General features: G+C 48.5%; 1 protein-coding gene across 7 annotated transcripts in view; it reads left to right on the top strand.

Annotated features, from left to right (window-relative positions):
- LOC127623252 (xylosyl- and glucuronyltransferase LARGE2s) overlaps nt 1-17,901 on the top strand; it is a 154,191-nt gene that overhangs the window by 109,276 nt on the left and 27,014 nt on the right. Inside the window, exon 1 of one of the 7 annotated variants that reach the window (XM_052097616.1) lies at nt 12,595-12,691. The exons of 5 other annotated variants lie outside the window; for them this stretch is intronic. The gene's annotated coding sequence lies outside the window, so the exon portion shown is untranslated. Of the gene's footprint in view, nt 1-12,594; nt 12,692-14,015; nt 14,143-17,901 lie in introns of those variants that run through there. One more of the 7 variants, XM_052097614.1, reaches the window with a different exon arrangement.

Below are 17,901 nucleotides of genomic sequence, written 5' to 3' on the forward strand. Positions count from 1 at the left end.
AAATCAAGTTTTAAGTTAAAAGAAGTAATCTGACTATACATATTCTTTACATAAAGACTTTACTTAATTTTAGACCTACACTACCGTTTAAAAGAAGTCTCTTCTGCTCAACAACATTGGATTTATTTGATCCAAAATACAGTAAAAACAGTGATATTGTGAACTCTGTTTACAATTTAAAAGAACCGTTTTATATTTGAATATATTTTAAAATGCAATTTGTGATGAAAGCTGAATTTTCAGCATCATTACTGCAGTCTTCAGTGTCACATGATCCTTCAGAAATCAATATATATGCTGATTTTCTAATATGGGCATTTTTAAAGTGCATTTTACTCCTTTAACCTGAACACATATTTGCAAGCACAAGCTTTGTTGATGATAATGAGGCAGCATAAACACTAGTTAAAATATAATCTAAACATTCATATTATTTTTATACCATATTACATATCATATTTATATCATACAGCATACAAATAAAATGCCTGCTTTAGCCGAAACAACATTTAAATGTAACTAAAACTTGCTTATTAGGACATATTTCAAATTTCAATACTCTGAATCCTGGCTGGCAAGTCTGGAAACAGTCCCACAAGTAAAATATGTACATGTTTATATAAAATAGCATGTCAACTGATATGTAAGTAAAACTAAATGACTTACTCATCCGAAATTGTATCCTCGGCTAGATCAAGTCACTCTTCAAAATACAATTTAATCAGAGTCCCGCTCTTCTTCTGAGGAAAATGTTAACTCTTCGTCACTATGCAGGAGCTTTCTCACCTGTGTATCATGCTGTCTTCCAAATGCACAGAAAAGTGAATGAACTAGATGTTCCCCGTCTGTCGCTCTCTCCACGTTGTGTCGGAGAAGCGACACTAGGGGTCTCTCTTGAGCGCCGAATATGCCTCTGATCCATTGAAAAAAGGCCAATGAGAAGTTGGCAGTCAGTATTTGCATACGGGTATAAAGGCGAGGCAAATACTAGAGTTCAATCAGAAATTTTCTTCGGAGCCGATGGTTGTACATGCTGTTCGCAGTGAAACACACCCCTTCCTGTATTCCTCTGACACTACTGCATGCTGTTGGATTGAGGGCGCATTACAGTGGCGATTCTTCTCCTTGCACGGCAGTGCATATTGCCCCTGGGCACTTCGGCAGCGCAGTATAAAAAACTCAGACGAGTTTTAAAAGAGTGATTTTCTTTAAAAGAGTAATTTTCTCTAAAAGAGCAAAATACACAGTGGCGTTGAACGTCCTTTTCAGGACGCGTCTTTTTAAAGATGACTTTCCGCCCCTGTGTAGTTCCTGGATGCGGTAGAGTGCTCTCCGCTTCAGACGGCCACAGGCGCTGTCTCGTGTGTCTGGGTAGCAATCACACCGAGGCTGCGTTTGTGGATGGTTCATGTTCTCACTGCGAGAACATGATCATGACAACGCTGCGGTCGCGGCTCGCTTTCAACCGGAAGCAAGCCACTCCAGCCACACCTCGCATTGCTCCTTCTTCCCACGGGATTGAGGACGGTGCGAGTGGTGATGGAAGTGATTTGGGGATGGCAGCGGGCGCGGCTCCGTCGGGTACCCCCCCTCGGACCACCCGTCCCCCAGCACGCTCGTTGACTCCCGTCCGTGCTCGAGGTAACAGCAGCTTGCCTCACAGCCAGCTTGCCTATCCTCTAGAGCTAGAAGTGGATGAGCTCGCCGCTGCATCGGAGAGCGCAGCGTCTGATGCGGATGACTCCCTTGGGCTGCCGCCTTCGGGCCAGCACGCCCAAGCCGAGGCTGACGCTCAGATGTCTGACATGCTTTCCCGGGCCGCCGCCAGCGTGGGTTTGGACTGGCACCCCCCATCCTCCCCACAGCCATTGCGGTTGGACGACTGGTTCCTAGGGTCCGGGCGCCGCTCACAGCCGCGCCCCCCCGGCTCCGTTTTTCCCGGAAGTGCACGATGAGCTGACGTCGCTGTGGAGGGCACCGTTCACCATATGACATCACAAAGCCACACGCTCATACGCTCTCGCTACCCTCGACGGCGGAGAGGCCCACGGGTACACGGCGATCCCCCCGGTGGATAGGGCTGTTGCGCTCCATCTATGCCCCGGAAACCCTACCACCTGGCGCGGTCGCCCTGTACTCCCTTCCAAGGCCTGTAGGACAACATCCTCGCTGACAGCGAAGGCCTACAGCGCCGCCGGAACTGCCACTTCCACCCTGCATGCCATGGCCCTCCTGCAAGTCCACCAGGCCAAGGCGCTCAAAGAACTGCACGTGGGTAGCCCTGATCCCGACGTGCTGCGCTCAGCGACCGACCTCGCCCTCAGAGCCACGAAGGTCATGGCGCAGTCACTCGGGCAGGCGATGACCACCCTCGTGGTCCAGGAACGACACCAATGGCTGAACCTGGTCGAGATGCGTGAGACCGACAAGCTTCGCTTTCTCGACGCCCCAGTCTCCCAGTTAGGTCTCTTCGGCGACACCGTTGAGGACTTCACCCAGCAGTTCTCCGCGGTGAAGAAACAGACGGAGGCGATATCACATATCCTGCCCCGCCGCAAACCTGCCGCCCCGGGCCCTGCCCTGTCTGCTCGCCGAGGGCGTCCCCCTGTGAGGAAACGACAAGCTGCTCCGCCTCAACCCGGGCCCAGCTCTCAGCCCACGCGTCGAGCACCCCACAGGAAGCAGACGCCCCTCGTCTCACGGACCCCCTCGAGGACCCGGAAGGCTCCCAGGCGCTCCTGAGATGGACGACCCAGAGCCCAAGATGTTAGCTCCGGAGGTGGTAAGACCACTCCGTCCCCCGGTGGAGGGCCGGGAGGAGAATTTTCCTTTAAAAACTCTCTTCTTTTGCCGCTCACCTTAACCGGGGCAGCGGTACCCAAATTCTCAATAAAAGAGCTATTTCCTTTGTCTCTGGGTCATCTGGCCCGCAAATGCCGTTCTCACGGCACTCTGCCCCCAGATCTCAACAGTCCCGGCACGCTGGATGCGGCCTCAAGCCTGCCTCCAGCCCCACGACTGTCCCCCGGCCAGCCGGTTCTGACGAGTCCAGAGGACGCCACTACAGGACCTCCTCCTCAGTCACCAACCCGCCCCCTGCCGGATGTGCGGAGCAAGGTAAGTGCTTTGAGTTTCTTCTCAGCATCAGAGCCTCGGGCGGCCGCATCCTGGCGATACCTGCTCCACCCGCTCGAAGCCCGCCGGTACGTCAAAATAACCGTCCCCTTGGTGCCCCTAGCACGGAGATTGGATGCGTGGCTTTCACTTCCCAACCCATCTCGCTGGCTGGCCCGGACCTTCCGACTCGGTTACGCAATTCAGTTTGCCAGGCCCCCGCCCCCCTTCACGGGCGTCCGCTTTACCGCAGTGCACGGCCAACATGCCAAATTCCTGCGCGCGGAGATCGCTACTCTTCTACTCAAAGACGCGATAGAGCCTGTCCCTCCAACCGAAATGAAGAAGGGTTTCTACAGCCCTTACTTCATTGTACCCAAGAAAGGCGGCTGCTTACGACCAATCTTGGACCTGCGAGTTTTCAATCGAGCACTGCTCAAACTCCCGTTCAAAATGCTCATGCACAACTGCATCTTGACAAGCGTCCAACACCTAGATTGGTTTGCAGCGGTAGACCTGAAGGACGCGTACTTCCATGTCTCAATCTTGCCGCGACACCGACCTTTTCTATGGTTCGCGTTCGACAGCCAGGCGTTCCAGTACAAAGTCCTCCCCTTCGGCATGTCTCTGTCCCCTCGCGTCTTCACGAAAGTCGCAGAGGCAGCTCTTGCCCCGCTCCGAGAAGCCGGCATCCGCATACTCAACTACATCGACGACTGGCTCATATTGGCCCACTCCCGAGAGTTACTATGCGCTCACAGAGACCAGGTGCTCAGGCACCTCAGCCGCTTGGGGCTTCAGGTCAACCGAGAAAAGAGCAAGCTCACCCCGGTCCAGAGCATCTCCTTTCTCGGCATGGAGTTAGACTCAGTCTCAATGTCCGCACGTCTCACCAATGAGCGTGCACAGTCGGTGCTGAAATGCCTCGCCAAATTCAGGCCAGGCACAACGGTCCCTTTAAAACTCTTCCAGAGGCTCCTGGGGCATATAGCATCCTCCGCCGCGACCACGCTGCTGGGGTTGATGCATATGAGACCGATTCAGCACTGGCTTTAGACTCGAGTCCCGAGACGAGCATGGTGCCACGGCACGCACCGTGTGACGATCACCCACGCCTGCCGAAAAACACTACAACCCTGGACAGACCTCTGCTTTCTACGGGCAGGAGTGCCCCTGCAGCAGGTGTCCCGACGCGTCCTGGTCACTACCGACGCCTCCAGATTGGGTTGGGGCACCGTGTGCAAAGGGCACGCAGCCGCGGGCCGTTGGAGAGGGGCCCCGCTGCGCTGGCATATCAATTGCCTAGAGTTGTTGACTGTCTTCTTTGCCCTGCGGCAGTTTCTCTCGTTAATTCGAGACAAACACGTCCTAATCAGGTCATACAGCACCACCGCGGTAGCGTACATAAATCGCCACGGCGCCGTACGCTCCCACCACATGTCACGACTCGCCCGTCGTCTCCTCCTTTGGAGCCAGCAGCAACTCCGGTCGCTGCGTGCCACTCACATCCCCGGCAAGCTCAATGTGGTAGCGGACGCACTGTCACGACAGAGCTTACCCAGTGGAGAGTGGAGGCTCCACCCCCAGTCGGTCCAGCTGATTTGGGAACGGTTCGGCAGAGCCCAGGTAGACCTGCTTGCCTCCCGAGAGACCTCCCACTGCCCGCTCTGGTACGGCCGAACAGAGGCTCCCCTTGGGACAGATGCGCTGGCGCACAGCTGGCCCGCGGGGCTACGCAAGTATGCTTTTCCCCCAGTGAGCCTTCTTGCACAGGTGCTGTGTAAGGTCAGGGAGGACGAGGAACAAGTCACACTAGTGGCTCCCTACTGGCCCAACCGGGCCTGGTTCTCGGACCTCGTGCTCCTCGCGACAGCCCCTCCCTGGCGAATTCCCCTGAGGAAGGACCTTCTTTCTCAGGGGCAGGGCATGCTCTGGCATCCGCATCCAGACCTCTGGAAACTCCACGTCTGGTCCCTGGACGGGACGCGGAAGATCTAGCCGGTCTACCACCTACCGTCGTAGACACGATCAACCAAGCCAGAGCCCCTTCTACCAGGCAGCTTTACGCCCAGAAGGGCGCCTGTTCGCAGATTGGTGTTTTTCCAGGGCCGAAGACCCACAGAGGTGCGCAGTTAGGTCAGTGCTCTTATTCCTGCAGGAGAGGCTGGAGGGGTTCCTAAGAGGCGCCCGGAGGTTAAATCCCTCCCGGCCAAGCCTGTTCCCCTCCTGGGACCTCTCGGTAGTCCTCGCGGGCCTCCAGAGACCTCCCTTCGAGCCGCTAGAATCAGTTGGACTCAGGGCCCTCTCCCTTAAGACGGCCCTGCTGATCGCGCTCGCTTCCATCAAGAGGGTCGGGGACCTGCAAGCGTTCTCTGTCAGTGACACTTGCCTGGAGTTCGGTCCGGCAGACACTCATGTGATCCTAAGACTGCGACCGGGCTATGTGCCCAAGGTTCCTACCACGTCCTTCAGAGACCAGGTAGTGAACCTGCAAGCGTTGGCCCGGGAGGAGGCAGACCCAGCCCCTTCGTTGCTGTGTCCGGTACGTGCTTTGCGTACATACCTGGACCGTACACAGAGCTTCAGATGCTCTGAGCAGCTGTTTGTATGCTTTGGGGGACAGCGGAAAGGAAACGCTGTCTCCAAACAGAGGCTCTCCCACTGGGTTGTAGATGCCATTTCATTGGCTTATCACACCCAGGCCGTGCCCCCACCCTTGCAGGTCCGAGCTCACTCGACAAGGATTGTTGCGTCCTCATGGGCACTGGCTAAGGGTATCTCCCTGGCAGACATTTTTAGAGCACCGGGTTGGGCGACACCCAACACCTTTGCGAGATACTACAATCTCAGAGTTGAGCCATTTTCATCCCGTGTTTTCTCAGGTCCGAGCCAGTAGAACTCGGTAACACACTGATGGGCTGGCCGGGTGAATCGCTTGCGTATACGCCCTTTCCCTCGCTTGAGGTAAAACAGTGCGTCTTTTTTCCCAGGAGACTCCACTCAATGTGAATCCCTGGTTGATTCCTCCCTAGCCCTCATGTGTCCACAGTTCGGCGGAGGAACTTGCCGACCCAAGCCACTGCGGGTACCCTGATGGCTACCCTGTACTGGTATAGGTGCTCCACAGAGTAAGGGCCTCCTACGCGGACTCCCCCTGTGTGTATTTTCCGCGATACGGTCCCCTTACGAGCAGACCCGCGTTTTCCTTGGGTAAGTTTCGGCTGTCCCCCGGTCGCCGTGTGTAGCAACTCCACCCTCGTTGAGGCTGGATCTGCCACCGCGCCACTTCCATGTGTCGTCTAAGAACACATGTGACGTATTCACCACCATACCTCCCCAGTTGGGCAGGGGTGGTCTCCGCGGGTCTTCCCCCCCTGAAAATAGGGGAAACTGGGTAAGACCCCCTTCCCTCAGTGCGTGTAAGTGCCCCGGCTGTCTATTGCTCTATGCAAGAAACATAGAGAGAAAAGAGGCCCAGCCAGGCTTGGCCCGTTCCCAGGTTGGCAAGCGTCGCCTTGTTCCCCTGCCTAGGGTAACCAAAAGGATCCCGACGACTTTCTGGGGCTGGTCGTTTGGCACGTAACAAATACCTGCCCGCTCCTGTGTCAGCAGAACACGTACACGGCTCAGCGCATGGCGGATTTAAATTGGACCCCTAGTGTCGCTTCTCCGACACAACATGGAGAGAGCGACAGACCGGGAACGTCTAGGTTATGGATGTAACCTCCGTTCCCTGATGGAGGGAACGAGACGTTGTGTCTTTCCCGGCCACGTCGCTGAGCCGAACCGCTGTAGTGGCCAGAACCATTTCCGGCTCCTCAGAGAAATCCTGAATGAACTCTAGTATTTGCCTCGCCTTTATACCCGTATGTCCGGGGGCGGGGTATGCAAATACTGACTGCCAGCTTCTCATTGGCCTTTTTTCAATGGATCAGAGGCATATTCGGCGCTCAAGAGAGACCCCTAGTGTCGCTTCTCCGACACAACGTCTCGTTCCCTCCATCAGGGAACGGAGGTTACATCCGTAACCTAGACGATTTAAGGCACAGTTGGGGGCATTTATCATTTGCCTTGATCGTCTCAGCACATTATCGTATGAATAGCGCCCTCTGCCCGTGGGTGTGATCACATTAGGGATAATTTTCTGAGCCAGTAGAAACTACATCAGTTTGTTCCATACAGATTACATTGCAGGAGATTTTTTTTTAAAATTTGATTGTCTTATTTAAAAGTAGACATTTTAAGCTTTCTTTAGAAATATGTTTCATGTTTGTGTGATAAGTATTTGCAGAGTTTCAGTTCATTTTTGAGACGTGTTTCAGAAATATGCTCGCGCACACAGAAACTGCTGAAAGCTCACCCTTTTTATTTTCTTTATTTTACAAAAGCACAAGGTTTTGATGTTATTGTGAGCATACACACATACAAATAGACCCTTTATAGTCTCTAATGATGTCTTACATTTATCTGTATGCCCCAAAATTACAGAATATTTTAAGTTGTTTCCGCTGTAATGACGGAAAATTCCAGCAGGACGCGCCGGTGCATCTGTCGATCCCAGAGGATGAATTCTGAGGTTCTTTTCCGGTCATTGCACATTTGCATCATATTATATAGCCCATTCCCTCAAGAACCAATGATATAAACAAAGACAGCACATTCATAAGAAGTTTGTGGTGTAATGGACAGTATTAAATGAAAATTTACTTAATTTCTTTTGTGCATCAACTACATCCTTGTTGAATGTCAAGCATATTTCTATTATAGTGACACACTCCTTTTATATGCATAGAACATGTGATTATCATCAGGACTTTTAAGCTCCATTAGATTATGAAGAATCTACTGACACATAAATCATGGCTAGGTTTAAAAGGGATTATATCGGTACACACTTCACTTCTTCCGGTCAATTTTTATTTTGAAAATTTTTATTAATTTATTAAAACTTGAAACAATGGAACCAAAAATGTTCTAAATTCAAATTTTCTTCAAATGAAACGAAGATAAAATTAAAATTACAAAGAGGAAAACAAATCACATGAAACTTCTTCCACCGGCAACTTTTGTTGGTGGAAAATTACTAATACAAATTAGATAAAAAATACAATTGTAAATAAAAACATAATAATAATAAGTGAAAAATAAACCATGACCTATACATTGTTTTTTATAAATAAAAAAAATGTTGGTTCATAAAATGGCAACAACTGTGATTGCTAGAGAAATAATTTTATTTTCCGCTATATTTTCAGAGTTTGAACATGAACTTTATTTCCACTTACTGGTGGAATCTCCAAACTGCATATGTAGGAACTGAATTAAGACTTTGTGCTGAAAACATGCTTAGCGCAATTACGTATTTCTCAGAAAAATAGCTAATTATGCTTTGCACCACTTGCATTAACACACAATACACCCACAGTTTGTGCACAAACACCCACAGAAAGCACAAACACTCCCACACACACCCACTTGCGCTTTGCGCTGGCATAAAATTACACTTAGAATTAGCACTAAACTGCAACGTGTAGCACTGCACTTCTGCAGTGTACAGCCCATGATAATGTACATACAGCCCATGATAATGACCATGAGCATGATAATGTCTGCAGGAGCATTTACAAATCAATGCATATTCAGCAACTTAGTTCACTTCCAGTGTAGAATGGGTGTTAAAAGCCGAGGGTGAATGTATCTTGTTCTGTTCCTGTGTTTTTAATGGATACGCATTTTTCATTATACTGTAAATGAAATGCTTGCTTCTGTTGATAAATCAACATTATTTTGTGAAATGAGAGTTGATAATAAAATCACAATGAAAGTGGCTGGATGGCCACCAATTGATTTCCAGATATCTTGGGGGGATGTAAGGATTCATACGTCTTAAAGCATTTTCTCTATACCTAGTGCCTTCAGTAACACCCAACTGAAGTGTAACTCTTTTTAAAGTGCTGGTTGACTTATGGTTGGCAGTTCTCTCTATCTCATTGTTATCTACATATCTCTCTCTGTCTCTATCTTTATCTCTCTCTCATGCTTACTCACAAACTTTGAGATTGAGTTTTTGAGGCCTATAAGACACTGAGAGTTAGAAGCTGATTTGGTTTCCTGGCTGGGAAGAGAGAAAGATTAGCCAGGTTTTAGGCCTCAAAGGGACAACTATAGCATGTGAGGAGATTTTAAGTGGAAAGAGAGGGATTGGGTGAGGGTGGGAGAGAGCAGTGTTGTTGAAGATTAGGCCCCCTAATGCACATAATATCAGATGCAAGGACAGACTCACACACCGAGTCTTTATGAGAGATATCCCATAATCCCTTGCCGCAAAGCCACTGGAGAAAAGTTCTCAATGTCTGTCAGTTCTCCTCCGGTGGCTTAAAGATGGAACGAGACATTTCAAACCTAGGTCTGTGCAATTCCGCTTTTCAGACCTTTGAAGATCTCCCATGCCTAGAGATTTTCTGTAGTTAGTTTGAGGCAAGAATGATCAGACAGTTGGTTAGTAGTTCAGTGGTGTTGTTGATGCTAAGCTGGCATCCAACAGATCTGTGTGTTTGTCCTCAAAGTGAGGGAGGATTGAAATTATTTTCTTCTATTGGTCTCACATAACCATCAAGGAACCTCACAAATGACTGATTTGGAATGGTCTCTACATAGGCACATTACCCAAATAGTGCTCCTTGTGCAAAGCACACAACAAACTTAGCATGTTGCTAATAACACAATACTGTAAGTGGCTACAAATGCCTAAATTCTATGAAAGGAATCCATTGACATCAGTAAACTAAGCTGTTTTAACCACTGGACGATGATTTAAAAGTAACATACTATATGTATAATTTGTCCTATTTGCATTCTGGATTCATGGTACTAATGCTAACTCTAACAAGCTATATGTGGGACCATATGCACCACTTACCCTCTGTTACTTAATTTTATATATATATATAATAAAACATATCGACTTCAACTACTACTGTAAAAAAAGATGCTGAAATGGGCGAAAACTGCACCGTTTGTTCTTGTTGACTGATCTCAACTGTGTAATGAAATAAACTAAGAAAAGATTTGCCATCAAAGTAAGTGGAGCACCGGTTTACACCCAATGATTACATGGGCGAGTGGCAGTAACGAGATTTTTAACAGCCGGTACTAAGTTTTTCTGATACATTGCCCTGACAATCTGTTTCGAACCACCACACAAAATAAAAGACATCTTCATTTTGGCCAAAATTGTGTCCCACCTGTTCTTTCTTTGATTTCGTTAGTACAGTATACAGTAAGGTTCCATTATTTAACATTAGTTAATGCATTAGGCATCCTGAAAAAACAATGACCAATATATTTTTTTTACAACATTTATTGATCTTTGATAATGTTAGTTCTTACAAATTCAATTGTTCATTGGTAGTTCATAGTTAATACAAATACAATTGTTCATTTGGTACTTCATGTTAGTTCATAGTACATTATCTTATATTACCAAATACAACTTTTGATTTTAAAAATGTATTAGTATATGTTAAAATTAACTGAAATTAAAAACTGTAAAAGTATTGTTCATTGTTTATGTTAATGAATGTTAACTGTAAAGTGTTATCATATATTAGAAACCTTTCACTTAAATCGTCTGTCACAATGCATTCTGAAAATGCCTAATGCATGAAGGATACATTTGATGCGTCCTTACATTATGCTTTAAAAGACCTATAAGTAACTTACAGTAATAGGGTTTGGAACATGGTTTGAGTCTGAAAGGTAGATGGAAGGAAAGGACTTTAGTCCATCATCAAAGATTTATGTTTCCATCCGAGTTTCAAATTGAATTGAAGCAAAAAACCATAGTATTGCAAAGATGTGTTTCCATCCGATGTGTTCAAAAGAACAAAATCATCACCTCCTGATAAATTGTTGCCACTGTGACTCTTTTATTAATATAATATAGTCTCGGTTTAGAGCATGCAGACAAAACACTGTAAAGAACTTAGTCTCATATCTGGGATTGACAACGTTTCGATCATAGTTTACAGTATGTGCATTTCTTCTTATCAAATAAAAAATGCGTAATGTGTAAAAGCGTATATATTTGTATGTGCATTTTTGAGTTTTTACTCACATTTTGGAGTTTAAATCCAACAGTTTTTATGTAATATCCCAAAAAACACATAAGAATATGTGGATGGAAACCCTGCTAATGAGGGTCCTTTGCAGTCTCAGTTGTGATCTGTGCAGTCCTATGTGTGAGTAGTGCTTCCTAGTCAGACCCTAGAAATACAGAACTGCCCATAAAATGGCAGTGGATGTACTGAATGTGTGTATGCACACTGCAAACATTCGTTGAAGTGAGTGAAGCAAAGTCCTTGATTTAAAAGGGCTACACTGCCATAGCTCTGCTTTCTCTGCACAGAGATGATTTAATTCCATTTTAAAGACATTATTAAACTGTGACTGACAGACACAGTGGGACTCAGGTCTTATCCACCTGTGCTGCACTGCAATAGAACATAAGCATGACAAAGCTGCAGATAAATATGTTAAATATTCTTCTAAGTAAGTAGTCATGTAGCAGACATTTTTATCTAAAGTGGATTACAGTACATTTATTGCCGGAACAATCCCCATGGAGCAACCTGGGGTCTTGCACTAGGGTACGGTGCTGAAAAGTTTTCTTGAGTTTTCCCTTGAGGGTCGTTTGCACCAGTTTTATGTACCTAACAACATAGCCCTTAGCTTGTATGTAGTGTAAATGGTTCTAAGTTGCAACTTACAGTACACTCTAATAAATATGAATGTGTTGGACCACTAAAGTTAAAACTGTGAATAAACACAATATTAAAACGAAAGAGTTCGATTTAGTATAAAGGTTGGAATAAAAGACAGATTTGAATACATTGGTTTGATACACTTCAAACATTTGTACTGTGCCTCACTACCCAGTCAACCAAAGACTTAACAGGTAGCATTTTCGTTTTGCATTAGCACCCCTTCTGGTTTCAGACCAGCTTCCAAGGCACCATAACATCATGTCAAATTATCTACATCAAATTCAAATGAGCTTAAAAGACAACCAAGCACATGTTTGATGACTACATTGCTCATTTCTTTTTGCAATTACGAAATTTTATTTTTTAAACCAAACACCAATTCGCACACAGGATTTTAGAATATCATTGGCAGCTAAGAATACCAGATCAAGTCATCTTGGTATTCAGGATGTTACACAAACATTGAATTTGGTCATGTGTTGATGCCTTCCCACCTCCATATACTGCCTGGGAAGCCACATAGCCGCATATGTAAGTGTACTACTGGCTGTACCTTGCGGTAAGTACAAAAGGTGCAACCAAATTATGTACTAAATTAGTTATATATTAATTCGTTACAAAGCCCATGGTGTAAAGTCTCCATTTAAGATCTTTTGATTGGCTGGTGCAACCCTAGCCTCCCCTTTAACCGCCACACCACTCTTCTGTGGGATACTGAAAGATTATTTGCCTCTCTGTGTTTTATGTATGCAAAAGACATTTGTGGCGTGGGGACGTGGTCATGTGTCGGTCTGTGGGAGAGAGAGAGAGCGGTAAGGCTTGTCACCTGGTTCATAATTAACCCTAACACCTGTCTCTTGTTATAGTGATGTGGAGGGAGAAATAAAAGGCACACCGAGTGTCCAAAGAGGGGGAGAGAGTGATCTGGAAGCCGATAGTGCTTTCCTTTGTTTTGATTCCGACGATGACCATCGATTGTGATTGTGTGTTAGACTGGAGAAATTAAAGACTGACCTTGAACCTGCTTCGCTGTCTCCTGACTCCTCCATTGCCCCGAACAAAGGGCTTTTTACAACATTATTTCGAAAAGAAAATTCTGCATTTTCTAGATAAGGAAAAACATTTTGTATAGAGGTATATAAGCTATTATACGTTGTCGGATGTGTCCTTTAATACATTTGTGGAGCATTGATATAGGTTGATGAGTGGAATTTGCAGATAAGAGGGAATATGGACTGTTAATTCAACCTGATCAATAATGGAGTGCACTAAAAGGAGCTCACTGGTTTAATGTATACAGCCCTACTGCAGATGAGATGAGTATGCAGGCTATAAAGGCCACTGGGGTCTCAGTGTTATGTGTAGTATTTCACTCGCCCATCCACCCAGCCTCAGTAATTTCAGTTTTGCTAGTACATCTGTCCCTGTAGAGCAGGACTGTGAGGTCTCGCTGGTTGTTCGACAAAAGCTCCTTATGAAAGCTGATCAGCTAGCCCACCTTGACCCTGCCATCTCCTTCTCTCACTTGCTTTGTTTCCTCTTTTACCTCCCTCTCTCTTTTAATGGATGCTTTGGGTGGAGGCCTGTCACCTCTTAAAAGCCCTGCATTATAAAATCCCTCCACAAAGGGACCTATTAAAGGGCACCTTAAACAGAAGCCATAAACTGCATGCATTTCCTGTATGGAAAGATTGGCCAGGCGAATGCAGATTTGTCTGAAGTGGCATTTTAGTGTTTAATGGGAAAATTAATTTTCTGTCATCATTTACAATGATTTTGGGATGTCCTATCCTTTTCAATACCCCATGAAATCAAAATGAGAATAGTCCCTGTGTCAGATTTAAGGTCATCTAAATGCTTTTAGCAGAAATTTGTGCTCATCAGGCGCATTCATCGGGTCTTTAAAATAAGAGATATTCCTCAATTCAATCTGCCCGAGAGCAGAAATAGGCAGGTTTTGTAATATAAGTCACAAAAGCAAAAAGTGAGAGCAAAAGCCTACTGTGACCTCATCTCTAAAGTATTTGAGCCGCTCTACTCCCACACACAGTAGAGACGAACCCTGAGGTGATGTTTTCTCATGCATGGTTTCTCCCTGTACGCTCTGTTCAGAGAATATTAATAAGCAGTAGATGAGAGATATGAGGCAGAGAGATTTATGTGCTGATGATTAGACCGCCAGCCATGGAAAAGGCAGGTGTCGTCTTACCTGTGCCAGAACAAACACTGAGGAGACATTCTCTCTGCTGGGTCTTCAAACCAGGTGCGTTCTAAACTTTGGTGAACAATTCAAGAAGAAACAAGTCTAGAATATTTTCAATATTTGCAAGGTAGATGAAAATAAGAAAAGCCAGTAACACTTTACAAGTTTCCATTTTTTTATATTAGTGAACAACTTTATATAACTTTATATTTTTTCAGCATTTATCAATCTATGTTAATGTTAATTTCAACATATTCTAATACATTTTTTAAATCAAAAGTTGTATTTATTAACGTATTTGTATTTATTAATGTACTGTGAACTAACAATGAACAATTGTATTATATTATATTAAAGCTGCACTACGTAAGATTTCTTTGGTTACAATTAACAGAAGTTAATTATTAAGTGAGTACATACAAATCAGTGTTAAAAACACTGTCCTAAGCATACAATAATTATTTTTATTTAGAGTTGTCAGGTCGGATTTTGCACGAAATCGCAGGCATACGCCATTCGTCCTTGTGTGTTTTTATGTCATGTCCGTAAACTTAGAAAGAAGGTCCAGCAACACTGTTTTCCGAGTTGCGAAAAACTGACAAAGTGCATTTGGTTCTGGTCTTAGGTTGGAAAACATAGCCAGAATGGCATCTATAAATGACACCTGGAGGTGAGTGGCATTTAAAGTGAAACTCCACTTGAGTGCTTGTTCGCCATCTCTGTTTATTGAGCTTTGCAGCCCCGCAAGTTTGATTTCCATAGGCTGCTCCCTGCATGACTTCAGATTGAAGTTGTGGCGTATCATAAACTATGATTTTTCCTAATTAATTGTGGATAGTTGTCTTAAAAACTGTTAGGAATTCCTTGTCTTTTTTCACTTTTGTCCCTTGTGTAGCCCCTTAGTCTCTTTGTTAGCCTTCGTGTTCACTTGTCATTGTTAAAGAACTACACTTCCCAGAATCCACCTGCCATCATCACTGCCATTTTGTTCATTGTTCTCACCTGTGTCTTATTCAGTCATCACTCACTGTGTATTTAAGCCCTGCTTTTTGTTCACTCCTTGTCATTCGTTGAATGTTGTTGTTAGCCTGGAATGTTTCCCCTGCCCGTGTTTTTCCTCAGTCTTGTGTTTATTTCCCCATTGAGGGTTTTTCATTTGTTCCCGTATTTTCCGTGGACCTGCCTTGTTTGTTTTGTTATCAATAAAAGTTGAACTGCATTTGGAACCGCATCTCTTCGTCTGCCTTCGCTGCCTCATTCATAACAGAACGACAGACCACCATGGATCCAGAGGTTCAACAAGCAAATTACCACCTGCTCTGCTTGAGGCAAGAAGACCGCCCTATAGAGGACCACATCCACGACTTCCTTAAGCTGGCGAGTATTTCGGATTTCCCGGACTACTCTCTGGTGGTCTTCTTCAGGGGCAATCTGCACCCCGCACTGAAGGAGCAGCTGCCACAGGCGACGCGTGGCTGGACCCTCCGCGACTTCCTGGTGGCGACCCTACTGGTGTGCGACTCACCGCTCGCGGTGGGCGTTGCTGAGAAGGACCCTGCCTCACCGTCCACAGTGGTGTCTTTTCAGCCACCCCCGACGCCCCCTGTAACACCAACTCCACCTGTCAACGAGGTCACCCTCACGTCAGTCGCCTTCCACGAGCCAGCGCGGCCCTCTTCGTCTGCCCGGAGGAGGGAGAGAAGACGGGCTTCCGCCTTCCGGGCCACGCCTGCCCCGGTCTTCGAGCCAGCGCCCACGCCTTCCACGGTCAGCGAGCCAGCGCCCACGCCTGTCACGGTGAGCGAGCCAGCGCCCACGCCTGTCACGGTGAGCGAGCCAGCGCCCACGCCTGTCACGGTGAGCGAGCCAGCGCCCACGCCTGTCACGGTGAGCGAGCCAGCGCCCACGCATGTCACGGTGAGCGAGCCAGCGCCTACGCATGTCACGGTGAGTGAGCCAGCGCCCACGCCTGTCACGGTGAGCGAGCCAGCGCCCACGCCTGTCACGGTGAGCGAGCCAGCGCCCACGCCTGTCACGGTGAGCGAGCCAGCGCCCACGCCTGTCACGGTGAGCGAGCCAGCGCCCACGCCTGTCACGGTGAGCGAGCCAGCGCCCACGCATGTCACGGTGAGCGAGCCAGCGCCCACGCATGTCACGGTGAGCGAGCCAGCGCCCACGCATGTCACGGTGAGCGAGCCAGCGCCTACGCATGTCACTGTGAGCGAGCCTGCGCCTACGCATGTCACTGTGAGCGAGCCTGCGCCTACGCATGTCACAGTGAGCGAGCCTGCGCCTACGCATGCCAGTAGCCACGACCGTCCAAGAGCTAGCGCCAGTAGCCACGACCGTCCAAAGGCCAGCGCCAGTGGTCACCCCCGTCCAAGAGTCAGAGCCTCCCGAGCTTTCCGGAGCTCCGCCTCCCGAGCTTTCCGGAGCTCCGCCTCCCGAGCTTACTAGAGCTCCGCCTTCCGAGCCTCCCGAGCTTTCCAGAGCTCCGCCTCCCAAGCTTTCCAGAGCTCCGCCTCCCGAGCTTCCTAGAGCTCCGCCTCCCGAGCTTTCCAGAGCTCCGCCTTCCGAGCCTCCCGAGCTTTCCAGAGCTCCGCCTCCCGAGCTTCCTAGAGCTCCACCTTCCGAGCCTCCCTAGCTTCCTAGAGCTCCGCCTTCCGAGCTTCCTAGAGCTCCGCCTTCCGAGCTTCCTAGAGCACCACCTTCCGAGCTTCCTAGAGCTCCGCCTTCAGAGCTTCCTAGAGCTCCGCCTTCAGAGCCTCCCGAGCTTTCCAGAGCTCCGCCTTCCGAGCTTTCCAGAGCTCCGCCTTCCGAGCTTTCCAGAGCTCCGCCTTCCGAGCTTTCCAGAGCTCCGCCTTCCGAGATTCCTAGAGCTCCGCCTTCCGAGCTTTCCAGAGCTCCGCCTCTCAAGCCTCTCGAGCCTTCCAGGGCTCTGCCTCTCAAGCCTCTCGAGCCTTCCAGGGCTCCGCCTCCCAGGGCTCCATCTCAAGTCTCTTGAGTCTGCCAGGGCTCCTCCTCCTGAGATTCCCAGGGCTTCGCCTCCTGAGCCTCCCACGGCTCTGCCTCCTGAGCCTCCAACGGCTCCGCCTCCTGAGGCTCCCACGGCTCCGCCTCCTGAGGCTCCCACGGCTCCGCCCCCAGAGCCTCCCGAGCCTCCTACGGCTCCGCCTCCCGAGCCTCCTAAGGCTCCGCCCCCAGAGCCTCCTGAGCCTCCTACGGCTCCGCCTCCAGAGCCTCCTACGGCTCAGGCCCCAGAGACTTCAGAGCCTTCCAGGCCTCCGCGTCTAGAGCCTCCTATGGCGCCACCTCCATTGGCCCCGCCGCCAGAGCCTTCCAGGTCACTGCCTCCAGGGCCCCTGACCCTGTTCCTGACCTGTGGCCTCCTCCCAGGCCTCCAGACCCGGCCCCTGTTCTGTGGCCTCCTCCCGGGCCCCCTGACCCAGTCCCTGTCCTGTGGCCTCCTCCCAGGCCTCCTGACCCTGTTCCTGACCTGAGGCCTCCTCCCAGGGCCCCTGACCCAGTTCCCGTCTTGTGGCCTCCTCCCAGGTTCTCCAAACCTGTCCTTGCCCGGTGGCCAGCTCCCAGACCACCTGAACCTGTCTTTGCCCCCTGGACTGCCTGTCTGCCCGTTGTTGCCCCCTGGACTGCCTGTCTGCCCGTTGTTGCCCCCTTGGACTTCCTGCCTGCCCTCTGTGCCCCCTTGGACTTCCTGCCTGCCCTCTGTGCCCCCTGGACTGTCTATCTGCCCCTCGTTGCCCCCTTGGTCTGTCTGCCCACCTCAAGCTCCCCCCAAGTCATGGACATTTTTTTTTT

This window comes from Xyrauchen texanus, chromosome 29, assembly GCF_025860055.1.
Source record: "Xyrauchen texanus isolate HMW12.3.18 chromosome 29, RBS_HiC_50CHRs, whole genome shotgun sequence".
Classification (NCBI taxonomy): Eukaryota; Metazoa; Chordata; class Actinopteri; order Cypriniformes; family Catostomidae; genus Xyrauchen; species Xyrauchen texanus.